This window comes from Parasteatoda tepidariorum, chromosome 9 (genome assembly GCF_982258835.1).
Source record: "Parasteatoda tepidariorum strain Cologne lab strain chromosome 9, Ptep-v5.0, whole genome shotgun sequence".
Lineage (NCBI taxonomy): Eukaryota > Metazoa > Arthropoda > Arachnida > Araneae > Theridiidae > Parasteatoda > Parasteatoda tepidariorum.
In genome coordinates, this window is record NC_141763.1 from 3,089,913 (window position 1) to 3,107,493 (window position 17,581).

General features: G+C 31.5%; 1 protein-coding gene across 2 annotated transcripts in view; it reads left to right on the plus strand.

Annotated features, from left to right (window-relative positions):
• The window catches only part of LOC147803256 (uncharacterized), a 44,192-nt gene that overhangs the window by 16,578 nt on the left and 10,033 nt on the right, over positions 1-17,581 (plus strand). For both annotated transcript variants that reach the window (XM_087150684.1, XM_087150686.1), the window contains one exon: positions 11,154-11,221. The gene's annotated coding sequence lies outside the window, so the exon portion shown is untranslated. The remainder of the gene's footprint in view (positions 1-11,153; positions 11,222-17,581) is intronic.

A 17,581-nucleotide genomic window follows, 5' to 3' on the forward strand; every position in this document is an offset into this window, starting at 1 on the left:
AAGGGCATACGAGAGAAGATACATCAAGATGATCCCGAATTCATGGAACAAACTTTAAGGGTAGATACAGGACATTGTAATAATCATTTATTGTATAGGATTGCACAGGCAACGGGCGCAAGCGGGGGAAATAAAAGAAAATCGAGTTATTGATTGGTTGTACTGCCGGTAGAGGGCAGTAAATGTCTAGACGCCGTTCAATATGATGCGTCTCAGTAGGGAAAACAGCCATTCGCAATTGTGCTGACGTCTACGATGGGAGACTTTACGCATACCGAAAAAATTGACATGCATTACATATACGACCGTGCAAATGGTAAATTCAGAGCTGCACTACGAATGTACCATGCGCAGTTTCCTGATCATCGTATGCCGGATCACCGAATTTTTCAACGGTTACATAGTTAACGTCATGAAACAGATTCGTTCCACGTTACCAGTCATGAAGATAGTCGACAAAGGGCTGTACGCAGTCCAACCCTAAAAGAAAGCATCTTGAATGCTGTTGCTTATAGACCAAGTCAAGTACAAGAGCTGTTGCTGATCACGTAGGTATGAGTCATCAGACCGCTTGTAGAGTGTTAAACGAAAATCACTTACATCCCTTCCATTTTCAGCGATTACAAGCTTAGAATCCGGCAGACTATCCTTTCAGCCAGAACTTCTGCCAGTGGGTGGTACAGCAATGTGCGCTGCAACCGGACTTCATAGCTCGTGTGCTATTTACAGATAAAGCGACGTTTACTCACGAGGGTGTCTTTAATGCGCGCAATTCGCATGCGTGGGAAATCGAGAATCAGCATGCAAGGTGACCACATGCGTATCAACAATTCTGTGAGAATGTGTGTGCTGGTATTGTCAACGACTTTTTGATTGGTCCATACCGACGTGACTTAATGGCGAATGTTATCGTATTTTTCTAGAACAGGTGTTAACAGAACTACTGCAGGATTTTCCGATCGCTATTCGTAACCGCGTGTGATGTCAGCATGATGAGGCGCCAGCCCACTTCAGCACAGATGTGTGCACTTACCTGAATGATATGGACGAGAAATTTCCAGAACAGAAGTTTTTTGATCAATGGTTAAAAAATGGTTTTAAAACTAGGTTTTATATTAGATTATTACATCGTTTTACGTACGATAAGTTTAATGATCGCAAATTAAATTTTTTTTTTATATATTCTCAAAAGTTCTGAGCATTGAGTTAAAAAGTATGAAATGAGAGAATTCCCTTTCAGTAAGCTCCAAATTTATCCTTGAATTAGAGCATTTAAAAATACTTGTTTTCTTTCGTAATTTTTTGTCGGTCCCTTAAAAACCTCTGAAAGCTTGAAACTTTATTGCAAGGTAAGAAAAATCGCATGAACTAAACACCTCTAAAATTACAAAATAATCCTCCAAGTATTTTTAGAGAAATTTAAAAAAAAATTAGAAAACTGAAAGTAAGACTAGTAGCCTGTATCTTGAAATCATTTATTCAAAAAACTATAGATGCACATCACAGACGTATAAAAATATTAGCAAAAACACAACATTTAAAGGAAACCGCCATCCATCTTTTTTTTTTACTCTCGACTCCTCTCTCTTCAGGAAAAAAGAAGCCTAAAAGAAAGTTTTCTGCGATGTCTAGTGACCAGTTTCTTACAGTAGTAAACCTTTATCCCACCAGAAATGGCGTCTTCAAACTGTTAATCCATAGTAAGCAGGGTAGCAACAAAGGTTTGCCTATTCTAAAAAAAACTCCATATCAAATCATACCATGTAATATCATGTATCATGCGCCAAGAAAAAAGAAAGAAAAAAAAGTATGATCCTGAATAATTTTCGTTCTAATGACCAGCATAATTTTCACGTAAGTGTCAATCTTAATGGATTACTTTTCCTCATCTTCCCTGCTGCTCTTAACAAAATAAAGAAATACGTTTAGTTTCTAATCTTATTATTTTAATAAGTTTAATTGTTTCTAACTGTTTCAGGCTATTAAATGTTACTTCCAAACAGATTTCAATTCTGGGGTTAATTGTCACGTTTCAATTGATCATAAATGAAACATTAAAATTCTTGTCTTTTTTACGGTGAAATTAAAGAGCAATTTCTATTCATGATTTCGATAAAAAGTACATTAAAATTATTTGCTGAACATATTAATTACAGGTATAAAATACTTTGTTATCTAAAAATCCCTTGATATATCTTATTTTTGTATTAACCCATTGCTGTCGTATGTCTACTCTCAGCCACCAACGCTTTTTTACCGTTCCAGACATATGTCTGCTCTCAGCCACAAGTAAGCTCTCTCGCACTGCTCTCAGCTGCTCTCAGCAAAGATGTTAGCCACAGCTTAATGGCCAACTACATAAACTGCTGTTTGTAGAAAATGCAACACCATGAAAAAATCATCAGAATCAAATGAAATTTAATGCAGAAACGACTTGTACTGATACAAATAAATGATGAAATTTTCAAAACAAAAGAAACAAATTAAGCGTCCGAAATCAGTATTTGGTGCAGCCACCACGAGCTGCAATAAGTGCTGCTATACGACGTGGCATGGAGTCAAACAGATGTTGAATATCTGCTTGAGGAAGAGAATTCCATATCGCTTGTATGCGCAACCAAAGTTCGTCTTTGGAAACTGCAGGACGCGGATCACGAGTGAGACGCCGACCAACCATATCCCACACGTGCTCAATAGGCGACATATCCGGCGAATAAGCAGGCCAAGGAAGAAGTTGCATGCGTTGTGCTGAACAGAAGTCTCTAACAGTCCGCGCAACATGTGGGCGTGCATTATCCTGCTGAAAGATAGCTCCAGGGATGCCTTGAAGGAAAGGAACGACTTCGGGCTGTAGCACTTCACGGACGTATCTGTTGCTATTGAGATTACCCTCAATTCGTATCAAATTGGATCGTCCATGATACGAAATCGCACCCCAGACCATAACTCCGGGTGTTCGACCACTATGTCGTTCAATAATACACTCAGGAAGGCAGCGTTGACCGGCATAACGTCTAACACGAACACGGCCATCATGGGTCCACAAATTGAAGCGTGATTCATCTGAAAAGACAACTTGGTGCCAATCAGCTCGCCAGTCTCTGTGCTCAAGAGCCCACTGCCGACGCAGCCGTCGATGATCCGCCGTGAGGGGAATCCTGTATAATGGCACCCTTGCACGCAATCCACGGCGCAGCAGACGACGACGAATTGACGAAGCCGACAATTGTACACCTGTAGCAGTAGACCAATGTGCTGCCAGCTGCCTGGAGGAAGCTGTGCGATCATTCACCGCCATGCGGAGCAGGTGTCGATCATCGCGCTCTGACGTCACCTTCTGTCGTCCAGTGCCTGTTTTTCGAGTTGTTCGGTGCTCGTCGGTCCACTGCTTCCAAACTCGCATCACTGTGGAACTGTTCCGCTGCATACGAGCTGCTATTGCGCGATAGGAAAATCCTCCTTCTCGAAGGCCGATTATCCTCCCTCGTTCAAACTCCGTAAGTTGCTTGAATTTCTTATTCTTCCGTCGTGGAGGCATACTCAGGTCTCACTAAACGTTTGCCACTAACAAATAATCATAGACTATTTTCAACGTCCCGCTACAGCACTTTATTTATACGCTTTCAGCATCAATTCAGAGGGCGCTGCGCGCGCCACGCACGCGCGATGGCTCTGAAACTTTATTAATTTGCATAATATCCTATAATTGACATTTGCTGCGAATTTCATTTGATTCTGATGATTCCTTCATGGTGTTGCATTTTCTACAAACAGCAGTTTATAATGCGGTACTGTAAAGATTGTTCTGAATGTTTAAACAGAAAAATTAAAGGCCAAGCTTATTATTTTTGCGACATATGTTCTCGAAAACCAGGGCTTCATATTGGAGACTGCTTTGAAAGATATCTATATAGTAAGAACTATAAAATATAAATTATAATCAAAATTTAAACATATTATTGTGTTGCATATATCTAAAGTTTAAAAAAGAATTAATAAATTTTCTTTTTCTGTCATAATCTTGCATATTACGATCGTTCAACGAAAATAAATTCCGACCAGCATAACACTCATGTATAAATTTAATACGACCGCAAAGGGTTAAGGAAATTCTAAAGTTAAAAAAACAATTTCTTAAGATTACTTTAAAAATAGCATGATTTTGGAATCTTTTTACAATTTTCTATTTTTAGTGTTTGCTTTTTCACAAAATAAGGCATAATCGAGCATTTTCCTTCTAAAAAAATTTTGTTTTTTATTGTTCCAAAGGTGAGTTTTTAACTTTAAGCAAATTTTTTCATCATGAACCTTTTTAAGGGAGCAATTTCTTAAAGTTAGCTGGCGAGAATAAGTTTGAGCATCAAATTAAATTGTGTGAGCATAATTTTTCGTTCATTTAAAAAACAAAGCAATCTGTTATATTTTTGGTGTGCGCATATCTGCATTTACTTTTCATTACGCAAATAAATAAACAATAAAAAAACAAAAATTTATTTTCATTTTTTAAAAAACATAAGTTGGGGACCGGAAGGTAATGTCGTTTTGGCTCTTTAAATATTCGTTATTCTTAAAAACCAATTCATCTACTCATTTTCGATCCGGCATTGAAAGGTTGTTACTAACGAGGGTGAATACATCATTGATTAAAAGTAAAATCTTGATGACAAATATCAAATGCACCGAAACGACATTACTTCACAGGTATCCCTAATAGTATGCCTAGTAAATAGTCAGCTGTTTAGCGTAGAATAATTTTGATCAAGAGAATATATTTTATTTCTTAACAAGATTTAATTCCCAGCTATCTAGCAATAATTCTAAATTTTCTTTTAATAAAAACTTGACAATAATTGAAAATGAATTTTACTTTAAAGAAAATCTAAATTAAAAAAATGTATAAAAATTCTCGGTATATTAATAAAACAATAATATACGTGGTAGCGCGAAGAAAAAGATTTTGAGAAATGTTTAAATTAATTAGATAATTGGCTAAATAGTTCTGCGAAACACGCGCGGTAAAAAATTTATTTTAGGATAAAGACGATGTATAAGATGAATTGTTCCAAATCTAGGCATACGTATTATGTATACAAAATACAAAGTATTCGTGTTAAACATACGTATACAATGTATTATACATTATTCAAATTGCATCAATTATTGAAAAAAAAAACCAAAAAAAAAATTAAAAAGGCTGATGAATAATCACATTCTATCATGAACATGCCTTTATAAAGCTCGACATTCATTGAATGAAACTTTGTTAATTTAATAAAATGTTTTACTCAAATTTCCTTACTAAATTACGAATAAAGTTGAGTTTCTCGTAAATTATCTACATTTAGATATTAATCACCCCCATTTAAATATTTATTCATTTTCGACAAATTATTTTTTTTAAAAACAATTTTAATTTTTTTCGGCTTCTACTAAAAACAGTTGAAACTTCAGATTTTGATGTAGAAAAATACGTAGATTAAAATGTTATAAAAAAAATTATACCTCACATTTCAAATTTTTTTTATCCAGAATTAAATTTAATAAAAAATAGTAAATAATTATTAAATTATTTTTTTTATGAAATTATCTTTGGCTAAATGGGTTTTACAAGTGGGGGCGATTTTTTTTGAATTGCTTAATTAGTTTTAAAAATATCACTAAAAATGCAAAAAGTAAAATAAACATTAAGGAGTTCGAACTTTGGAGCGATCTCCTAACCAAACTATGGGACCAAGTTTCCCAGACTGCGGCTACCACCTATATTTTGAAGGTTAAAAATCCAAATATGCAAAAAAAAATGTATCATTATTCAGAGAAAGTACATATTTTGCGTCCGATTTCGTAACTTTATTAATAGTTATCACTAAATAATTGGTATATTTGAGGTCACCCCAGGAACCATTAAGATTGACACTTAGTACGTGAAAAACGATCATCAGAACAAAAGTTGTTCAGCAGGGTGATATCTTTTTTTTTTTTTTTTTGCTCACTGTACCATGTAATTAAAATCAAGTTCTTACGTTATCTGGGTTTTTGGAAAATATTTTGTTTTCATTAAAGCCTGTATTTTATTTATTTTAGCAGATTTTATTTTAGTGGTTCAGGGGTCTGTCCAGACATTTTGTGAAAGGTCCGGTTTTCGTGAAATTGTGAAAAAATTACTCACATTCTTTCAACCAGGTTCCGCTTTTACGAATTTGTGCAAATAGTGTCCAGTTATTGCAAAAAACTTTTTCAATGAGTTTTTAAATTGTAGATAGATACAAGATTATGCTCGACACTGTGAAATTATAATAAAAAAGAATTAATTTTTCAAAAATAAACAGCAATTGCTGCTTCTAAATTAGAGATGCAACATACAGGGCTGATTGTGCTCCGGAAAAAATCCGTATTTCCGGATTTTTCGCTAACAGGGATCCGGAAGTTTCCGGAGATTGAAGGTCCAGACGTTTAAAAAAAATCATTGATCACAGAAATTTCCGGAAATCAAATTTTCAAAGGTGGAACTTAAAAACACAGTTTATTTTATTTGTTTGTAAGGGAGAGCCAGAGAGATACTTTATAAGCATGTAATCATGATTAATATTCATTTTTTATCAGTAAATAGTTGTTATAATCATAAACTCAAGTAAAAAAGACAAATTTGTAAATTTTAATTACTTCTCCAGGTCATCATAGGTATGTGTAAATGGTATAGATATGTGTAAAATTGTAAATATATTTTAGTTAAACTAAGAAATATTGAGAAAAAGGAAAAATAAACTTTTTAAATTTTTTTCAATTTAAACCTTTTTTTAACTAAAGAAATTTTCCGGAATTTTGACTTGGGCTCACAATCACCCTTGAACATACAAATATTTGGTACTTAGCCTATACTGCTGAAAGCAGAATACTCATTTCCGACTAATAATTGAAGAATCGTCAGCTGGAGACAAAACTTAATTCGTTTAATCCATCTTTCTTGTTTTCTGCCCAGTAAAGGGTTTATTCGATTAACAAAATAATAATGAATATAAACAAATTTGTGAAGGGTTCGATTAAAAGAGAAATCATTTTGTGAAGAGTCCTTTTTTAAGTTAAAATATTTTGTGAAGGGTCCGTTAACGGACCCAAATTTCTTCTAAACAGATCCCTGTGATTTGAACAGAAAGCGCACCAGCTTTGTTCTATCTGGCTCAAATCCGGCAACCCTGTACGTTAGCTCACTTGCTAAAATGTAGTTATGGCTGAAATTGGTTTTACAAATTTAACGATCTAATAAACCTACCGTTAAAAAAAGCAGTAACAAGTGTTAACTAATCTTTTATTTAGAATTTTAGAAAGATAAGTAGAACCGCAACACAGTCGAGGGGGTTATACAGAGATTATAAGTTAAAATATGCAACAAATATTTGATGTAACAGCATAAATAGTAAGATGAAGTAAATCTTAGAATTTTAGAAAACACAATATTTAATTTTTATTCAAAATGTTAGCTGCTCGTAGAAATTTCGTTTCTCTACTTTAGTCCTTCAAAAGTTTTCATTCGGAAATCCAATAAAAAGATAATACAAAGATATGTTTAAAACAAAAAGTTGAACGAATATTAGCCCACTCGAAATGATAATCCATTAAAATTGATAAACCATTGCTTGATAGCTCGCTCCTCTGATAGCCCATTCACCATGAAACAGAAGCTTATTAAAAGAAATCGTTAGCCCCTTAACGTTTTTTGTGTCCAACATGTCATAAAATTATGACGGAGACAAATATTTATCGGATTTTAAACCGCATGTTTAAATTTTTGCATCGAAGTTTAAGCCCATTGCAGGAAACAGCTTGCGTTAGTTTAGGGATAGGTGTAAATTCGCCTTTTCATTTTAACCACTAAAATCATTTGCAAGAAAATGAATTTCGCAATAAAAAATGAATCAAGTTCATTACCAAAGTTTAAAAAAGTGAGCATCGTATTTAAAAATTAGCTCATTGTAAGAAATTATTAGCTCTACATATTAGACCACCAAAAATTTTCTTTCCAATAAAAAGTTATTTCAGAAACAATCTCTAGATATTTTTTGATCATTAAACGAGAAAATTGAATTTTTCTATCGAACTTAAGCCAATTAGTAAAATTTTATCCCATGAAAAAGTTTCGTATGCTAAACAGCAAAAAAAAAAAATATAAATAAATTTTAAAAAAATATAGCTAACGCAAATTTTAATAAGTTTTTGACAGAGAACTTCAAAAGAATGAATTTTACCTCCAAATTTAAATTTATAATTGGATATCATTAGCAAAACAAATATTTTGTTCGAAAATAAGAATTACGGCGGAAATAAGAGTTTTGTTAAGTTTTAAAAATTCTGATATTTTGGAAGTAAAATTTAAACTTTTACCAGCAATAATTAGTGTATATGAGGATATCGTAAGCTTATAACAACAGCGAACTTTTCATTAGCCAACTAGCTTAAATTTTTTTACCCACGATAAGGAAAGATCCCCCGATGTCTCTCAGTGGGTCTTTGGGAAGAACTGAGGTTCGATGACCTTCTTGTAGCCTTCAGATCGGCTACTACATCACCATCATGCCATTGCGCAGTGGACCAGCATCCAAGGTTTCGTGGCCAAAATTAGTATTTCGATAAACTTTGTTTCAAATTTTTTTTTTTTTTTTGGGGGGGGGGGGTTATTTAGGGGTTTTTATGTGCAGGTAAATTGAATTCATAATTAAAATTTTGAAATACACTGAAAATACCCCCCCCCAAAAAAAAAATGGCGACTGAAATATGGCGAGCAAAAATAAAAATAATAATATAGTATGTTTAAATAATTAAATATAGCAATGAAAATATAATAATTTTCGTCATTTTATATTGAAAATGAAAAGCAAATTATATTTCCGAAGTAATATTACAAAATAACACGAAAACAGGAAAAAAAAATATTTTTGTTTTTTGGTATATTTAGTTCACCTGTGCAATACGGGCCAAATGGGCAGGTTTTTTCGAAAGAAGAAACATCAAAGAAGACAAAAAAAAAAAAAAAAAATAATAGTTCCAAAAAGTTCTACCAGATAATTAGCTAAGTTTCGAAAGTTATTCAAACATTGTAAAATGTCAAATGATAAGATACAAACTATAAGTTTGTCAAGAGTATTAACTAATCCAACAAATTGAAAAGTTGTACTATAATTTCAGACTAATTATTCTGATAAAAATGTAACAGTAAGGTGAAATTCCCATATATGTTTCTGAAATAAAAATTAAAAAAAAAATTTTAACATATTTTTCATTACATTGTACTCTCGTCGGTTCAAAAAGTAAATTATAATGTTTGGAATGATAATGATAAATAATGTTTTAATTAAATTATAATGTTTTAATTATCAATACTTAATTTGGACTATATTAAAATTGCCTACACTTATTTTAGTAGAAAATTTAATTTTTAACTTTTGGCCAAAGATGATAGTCTTTTGGCCCACAGTGCATTGGTCCATGAAATAATTAACCATTAACCTCCATTACCCCCCTCAGTTTATAACAGTTTAGGCTATACCAGGAATGCTTGCTTTTAACCTGCTTGCATGTATTTTGAAGCCATAACAACTTTCATAGCTGATTAAGCTTATTTTTGGACCGAATTTACGAATTTTGTTTGGAACTGTTAGCACGTGTGAAATTAATCTTACATTGATCCGCCAAATACTTTCGCCAGCCCAGCCATTAAAAAAAAGAGCTTCAACAACAAGTTTGAACTGATTTTTGGTCAGGAAAGAATAGTTCTGATCTTTGTCTCATCTCAATACGTTTACCAATTCATAGCTAGCGTCGAACAGCCAATCCACTTCTGAGTTCATGACTCTCAATGTCCAACTCCATAGCCTTGTAATTTTGAAACCATCTCAGAAGACAGGGAAACTCCTGGATCAAGTATTGGAATAAAACTAGCCTTCGTGAAGGATTTTTTGAAGAAACAAATCAGAAGTGGAAAACAAGGTAAGGAAAAACGCGAAACATGGAGAGAAAAACCACGAAAGCCTCTCACATTAAGTCCGACTGCAAGGGAGTTCGAACTCATGATCCATCTGCCATCGAGGGTATTTTTCGTCGCCAGTGTCGTCTGTGATGAGAGCCAGGAGTAGAATTATTTAAGACCAGCCTCCTCTGGGATTTTAACCTAGGGCACCCCTTTAGGACGAGAAGCCCTCTGTCTCCCGCGACTCTTATTGTCTAAATAAATAATCGTACCCATTGTAAGTACCAAAAAAAAAAATGTTTCGAAAATTGTTCCACTCGCAATTTCAAAATCTGCGAACAAACGTAATCCGTATTAATCGTTAACTTACGTTCTCCCTCAAAATATTTTCGTTAGCTCATCGCTCACCCTAAAATTGTGGCCAAAATAAGTTCTACCGAATTTTTGACTTAAATACCACAAGTTTTAATTTTATCACCAAGCTTCAGACTGTTGTGTGAATTAGTTTTTCCACGTGTCAAAAAATAGAGTATGACTAAAACCAGTTTAACTTTTTAACAATAACTTAAAGTTTAAATTTTATCTCCTATCGTAGACCTATTGTAGAAAAGTTTATCCTGCGATAGACAACCTTTTGAAAAGAAAATTATCATTATGGCTACTTTTTCCTAATTTTTTATAGATATTCACTACATTTAAATACAATTACGATTGTTAAAACTGAAACTGTAGTCTAACTACTTTATTAGCTGAGCTCACTTGCTATTTTCGTTTGCAAAAACGTCAAAAAAGAAATCGAATAGAAACGTTAAACTTTTGTAGAAAATCGTTAACCAACCAAATTTTTTGTAAGCCTATCAGACAAAAATGTATTGAGAATTTTATCCATCTCTTTTGAGTTTCCTGTGATTGAGTTGATTTCCGAACTTGTGTGCTTTAAAGTACTTATTATATATGTTGCGTACGCCGTGCAGCGCCATCTGTAGTAAAGTAGACTCCCTTCAAACGCTCACTCTCGAAACGGCAACGGGGAGACAGCTCTGGAAGATGTTCTAGCTATAATTATTTAATTCTCTTTAAGTGTTTTCTTAATACTAAAAGGTTTAAATGTAACCCCGTCCTTAACATATATTGTAATGCTTATTATATACTATATATTATATTTGATTTCTAATTGTTTACATTTCAATTTTAGGTTTATTTTTTGTAAGAGAAAAGAGAAAGCCTGCAATGGCAACTATTTGCTACTAAGTTCAATGAGAGGTAACTATACCTACTATTTTAACAAAAAATAGCTAAAAAGTTACAATTAACAGAAAAAAGAAGACTTTAAAAGAAAGATTAATTTAAGGAAATTATTATTGCCAAACTAGTAAGTTGCGTCATAATATATAAACAAATTTGTATAAAATATCAGATTTAAAGAAAATCATATGAAATGGCTGAAAAGCAAAGGGTAAATTGATAAAAAATGCACGGAAACAAATTTGTATTAAAAGCGTCGTGAATCAAAAAGTGATAATTCAGAAAAGTGATAATTCGCGTCGAAATATCATATATCAGAATCTTATATTAAAAGAAAACCGAAACAGAAATAAACAATGTAAACGACGTCGATTTATTAGTGAATGCATCAGAATGTGCTTACTTTGTAATTCGAATTTCAACGTCTTAATCTCTTACAAAAAATATCGGATTGTGAAAAACTAAAGAGGAAATGATTAAAAAACGACATGGATTCACGATAGAATAGTCGCTAAATTAAGCTTTTTAGAATGTGATTATTTTATAATTCGGAATTCGAGTATCGTAATATGTTGAAAATAGTGGAGTGTCAAAAAACATGGTTGAAAAAAAAAGAGATTGAAACAACGTAGTTTTACAATCGAAACTTGATTTTCGCACGTCAAAATATGGTGCACAATTTCGTTCGTTACAAATGGCATTCTTAAGGCCATATCACACATAGCGAAAATTCGTTCAATTCAACCATCAACTCAACTCCAACTTCGACTTTCTGTTCAACAACCACCTGAAACAGTTGAACTATGGTTGCCATACGGTTGAAAAGAGTTGACCATTGGTAAACGAGTGATTTCTTTCTTTTTAGGCGATTTAGCACTTTATACATAGACGGATAAAATTTTTCATCGAAAGACTCAGCTCGTGTGTTAGTTAAATTTAATTTAATCGACGGCAATGGATCCTTCCTTAGCAATTTCAAGCTTGATCATTTACAGTTTGATAAAGAAAAAAAAAGATAAGAGAAGGACACCTTGGATTAAACAATGGCGCTTACGAGGACAGATATTAGGCTGTTATGAAAATTAATTGAGAGAACTGTTTGTTTTCATTTGTGAAATCTTTGACATAAAAGTTAAAAATATATAATTAGTTTTAATATTGGAAAAGTAAATTAGGAAAAAAAAATCACCTTTTTGTTATAAATATATTCGTTGCATGCTGTATTAATTTCACTTATTATCATAAATTAAACACATAAGTCGCAATGGATTTTTATCTATAATTAATAAAAATATTTTTAGATTATTTTTTACCTTTAGTCATATGCTTATTTTAAATTATTCAAATAAATTACCTTTAAGTTTTTCATATATTTAATAACATAATATAGCTCTTTGCAATTTATATTTACTATGTATATTTTACAAACAAGAGAGGACGGAGAAAACAAAATTTAATATAAAAGTAAAAATAAACAGTAAGAACAGAATTTAGGAGTTTGATAATTTTTTGCACCAAATTAATGCAATAACAATTATTTTTTTAATGTTGACTTTAAGTTTTTGAAAAATTATTAAAATAGTTTTTTAAGAGTTCGATAAGTATTATTATATATGTTTAGTGAAATACTCTAGTTTGAAAAAAATTTTGCCATTTGTAGAAAATTAAAAGTTTATGTGAAACTGAATTTTAAAAAAAAAGAAAGCTATTAAACGGTACTATTTTGTTAAAGGTTCAACATGAATAAACACAAACTATTTAAAAATTAGGAAAAACAAGAACAGATAAAAGTGAACAATTTATTCCAAAAGAAATATAAAAGCAGTTTCGATTAATTTTTTATGAGCTCTTAAATGATGTTTCCTGTGGTGGCGGGATGTTACATTCCAAATGTTCTCTTTTTTCTTCAAGAGTTCAATAAATGTGCTCTCCATTTCGATGCTCAATTTAAAAGTTTCCCCAACGGGCGCTTGTTCAAAATTTTGACTCATCTTTGCTGCAATACAAGTAAAAAATTTTATTAAGAAAGGTGAAGGAAGTGTATTTAAGGCAACAGACAATAAGGAACAGTCATTAAAAATAAAATAATACCAACCAATTAATTCTGTCAACATATTGTTAAGGTATGAGTAAGTTGTTTATAATCAGTAAAAACTGAAATAAATTTTTAATGGTCTTCCATGTTTTTATAATAAGATTAATAGAAAGTGAAATTAAAATTATGTATAATTACTAGGAGTATCAGTTACTCGTCCCATTTTTTCGAATATTTAACTGTAAGAAAAAGACTTCATTTTTAGATAAATAATTTGAACTTTTTCTTTAATTTCAAAAAATAAATTAATCTATTAAATTATGAAAAAAACAGATATAAAAAGTACCTACATATTAGTATATTTAAAGTTAAACGTGTGTTAATATTTTTTTATTGAAAATATTACCTTGAAAAAACCTGTTAAGTGCTTTAACGGGTAAAAAAATATTTTCAACTTCCTTCATAATTTATTCAAAACCTGCTTATTAATAATATAAAGCATGCAACTGCATTTGAAAAATTGATCCTTACAGACTATTTTATTTAAATTTCTATCTAATTTAATTTCATTAAATATTACTTTTTGAAAAAACCCGCTTTAAGTTTTTAATAGTAATATAAAATTACAGATTCAAGTTTCTTCAACTTTATAAATATTAAAAACTTAATCATGTAAAACATGCAAATCTATTTGACAAACTGATGCTACAGAATAAATTACATAAAATTAAATGTGAATCAATAAGTTTTAATAAAAACCTTTTTTTTTTTAAATAAAACCCAATTAGTGTCCCAAGTAGGTCTTTTCAAGGTGGGCCCACTTGTCGAACCCTGATAGAAAGTGCAAAGTAATTGGGAAAAAACAAATTTTTATTCCGAGAATCCTGACAAATATACAATTTAAAAATAAAATAATACAAAGAAATTAATTCTGTCAGCTTATTGTTTAGGCATGAGTAAGTTTTCAGAAAAGTTTACTTTTTACAACGCAATTTTTTCCTTTGTAAGAAAATATTGAAAATCACTGAATTCAGTAATAACTCTAGAATAATTGCTAGTATAATCTTATCGGAACTATAGAAAAAGCAAAGTAATTGAAAAAAAAACTACATTTTAATTCGGCGAATACTAACAAATATACAGTTACGTACAAAAAATCATAAAAAAAATCAGTAAAAAAAAATAGTGCGTGGAGTCCTTCCGCGCGGAAGAAGTTAAACTTCGCAACCTGCGACGTTAATTGTAGAAGAATCAGCAGTCGTAGAAGGATCACTAGTTCTATTCAACGACTCTTTTTCCTGCTCCGCTCGCTTCCGTGCTCTGTAATCACGGTAATATTGTGCATTTTTCCCTCTTGGACCTCTTGAACCAGTGGAAGTGCTTGTGGTTGCCTCATCGTCTCGCCCTGAAAAATGTATTTGTATTAATAATGCATGCGTCATAATGTAATTTCAGAAGAGAAAACCTAACAATCAATTGATATTCACAAGAGACGTACCTTGACGTAACCTTAAATCCGGCGCATTGTCCGTGGGATTGTTTTCACTCATTTTTACTATTGTTATCCACTAAATTTGAAAATAAAAAAAACTACGCTATTAAATTACATGTGTATCAAAACAAACTAAAAAAATATTTATAGAAAAACAATTCGCGATCGCAACGAACTATAGGGGGCGTTGTTGTATGTGACGGATACCTGCGATTTCCATATGAACAGTGATTCAGTTACTCTAGAGGCGTCTTTAATGTCGCACGTAGCATTGCAACGTTCCTTCTTTATTGTGGCTAATTAAATATAAAAAAGAAAAATATTTGGTATTCTTTCTTATGCCAACGAAAGCAAAGTGGTATCTCTTTTTATTAGAGAAGGAATATCCAAAACATATCGGAAAAATATTTGTACATTAACAGAAAAAAATATATATATTCTTATAAGAGTTAAAACCTAATGCCCGAGAAATAGTTTTACTAAATTTAATGATATAACATGAAAGGCCCATTTACACTTTACATTCTATAGTTTTAAGAATCATATTACTTCAAAAATTAAAATGAACAGAAAGTATACATAAACCTTATAATTTTATGAAATTTAATTTTGTAAAAAAAGTTTTCTGATAACAATTTTTATCAAAAAATTTCAAGTTTCAATAAAAAACATTATTTAGAAACTAAGAAACGTAAAATAAAGAATGCTGACGAAACAAAAACAAAAAAAAAACAATTCTTTTTTGTCGCCATTTTTAGTGCTACGAAAACTCGTGTTTGGGATTTGCCAAAAACAAAACAAGATGCAATTTCATTTTTTCAGGAGGGAAATATTTTACCGAAAAAACGAAAATGTACCAATTCCCACAACATGAAACTTTATCTTGGTAAACATACGTTTTGGAAATGTTATTTCATTTGGAATCTTATTTATCAGAGTTCATATGGCGATATGATTGTTTCGAATCTATGCTAAACTCTATATCGGCTCATTTTCTACCGAAATCCGACTGACTACTTTGATTTTAAATAGAGTGTTTTATTTTAGGATTTGTCGCTAAAATTTTAAGTGAAGATTGGCGGCACTTAAAAACCGCCAAATCTGTAGCGTCGGTGGCGTTAATACGTAAGTACCGAATTTTTATTCCATACTTTTCTGAATAATATTACTTCAAACATTAGAATATACAAGAAGTATACATAAACACATAATGTTATATCATTTAATTTTTCAAAAAAAGTATTTTGATAACAATTTTTATCAAAAAATTATAAACTAAAAAACGGAAAATAAAGAATTCTTAGGATAAAAAACGATTTTAAGAATTCTTTACACTGAAATAAAAACTTTCATATTGTTTCTTTTCTTATTATTCTTATAGTTCTTAATCAGACGTAAAAAACCATTCTGTAGAGAACTATCATCATAAAATAAAATAAAATAAATATTTACAAGCAAATTTTTTATTATAAAAATCATAACACTCACCTGTTTTATAAATCCGCAGAATTCCAAATGAAATGTTCTTCGCTTGAAAATTTTATTTTCAAATAATATATGCATAGATTATCCCTTCATTACTTTTAGATAACATACCACACATCAAAATTTTATAAATGTTAGATCTCGATATGAATTTGAATAGGTAGCTTAAAAGCAGAATAGCTGAATTCTAGTTGAAATTATTCCTTAAAAACAAAAAAATAATTACCAAGAAAACGGTACAAATTTATTAATAATCAGCACAAATGAATCTATTTCAAGTAGTTCGGATAATTCTTTATTGTTGTTTTACGAATAATATAGATACAGAAATATATACTATTCTCTAAAGAAGAACAATATTCTATAACTATATATTATACAGTTCTGTGCATATTCTGAATTCTTATTTATTCATTGGAATGACGAAAGCAATGCTGATTTCACTTTAATTTGTAATGAATTGAAGACAGAAAAAATTATTTTACCGTAATATACACAATCTGTAACAGCAAGTGATCGTGAGATTGGAAGTTATGTTGTTGGTAATATAAAGGTAAAAATTATTGAGAAATTGTTCTTCAAATGCTTGGCGTGTTCTGCTTCAATGTTTGGCATGTTCTGGTTAGTTTTTTCAAGAAGTTCTACCTTTTCCTTAGGGAAATTTTGCTTCTTATTTGCTGCTAATGAAATGGCGTCCGTCATTGCCAATGGCTTTGTGGGAACTAATGTCCGATATTTTCAGTCTCCCACTAGATGGCGTACTCGAGCGTTGCGATCGCGAATACTTTTATGACTTTTATTATTTTTATGCTAGTGAGAACCAAAACGATATGGAAGTGAATGAGGGAAAACTTGATCCTACCACGTGATTTCCCGGCCAATAAAAATGTAGCGTTAAACGTTTAACGCAACTTTGTTGGAAGTCGCATAAGAAGTATAACTTCAAAACTTGTTTATCATTTAAAGTAATGTTAAAATATAAAACAAAACTACTTTTATGTACTTGCAAAATTTACTTCAGATTGGCGAATTTGGCGTAGAAAATCATACGTTTAATTCACGGTTAAAAACCTAACACATTTATGACATAAACTTCTTTAATGGTTAGAAACATACTTCTTATAAAATAACTTTAAAATCAATACTCAATTAAAAACTCACCTGAATTAATATATAACAAATTAGATACACTGCTTCATCATATAAACTTCGTGGCCATATTGTTTTGACTTGTGCTATCCCATAACCCCATACGGTTGCTGCCACCTGATTGGTTGAATTGTGAAGTTGCTTCAACACTTTCGAAGAGACGTGAAAGAGTTGAACAGCAGTTGTTCCAACTCGGATAAGTATAGCACACCTATGT